A 503-nucleotide genomic window follows, 5' to 3' on the forward strand; every position below is an offset into this window, starting at 1 on the left:
GTGCATCTAGCTACACCTAGATACAGATGGCTCAGGGGGAGTAAAGCTGAATACACATCGAGAGGCGGACAGAGGGCCTGTGGCCAACATACAGGACAAAACGCCACCCTGTTTAGCGCGGTATTTGCAGGAGGTTGCTCCGTTCTAGATGTTGCAAGAGGTTACTAGATGCAAGATGAAAGAAATTGCAAAGAAGCGTAGCGTGAGGTCCATTAGAAATGTTCCACCGTAGCGCATCGTGCAACTTCGTGTAACGGCTCTTGTGTAGAGCAGCGTACTGCTAGCCAGGGCGACGACCAAGCGCGCCTAAGCCCGCCCACCGCTGACCACGCGTCGGTTGGGGCTCTTTCGCTGTGTTGCTTCTTTGTGTCTAGAGGGTCGGTGTTATTACGATGTGGAAATATCTCGGTTGCGAGCGTGCGCCGCCAACTCTTCTCAGCAGTGTCGCTGTGGTCACCAATCGGCGCACACATACAGGCATGAACTAGTGCAGATACAAAAAG

Source organism: Eimeria mitis, genomic scaffold (assembly GCF_000499745.2).
Source record: "Eimeria mitis Houghton genomic scaffold, Emh_scaff1727, whole genome shotgun sequence".
Lineage (NCBI taxonomy): Eukaryota > Apicomplexa > Conoidasida > Eucoccidiorida > Eimeriidae > Eimeria > Eimeria mitis.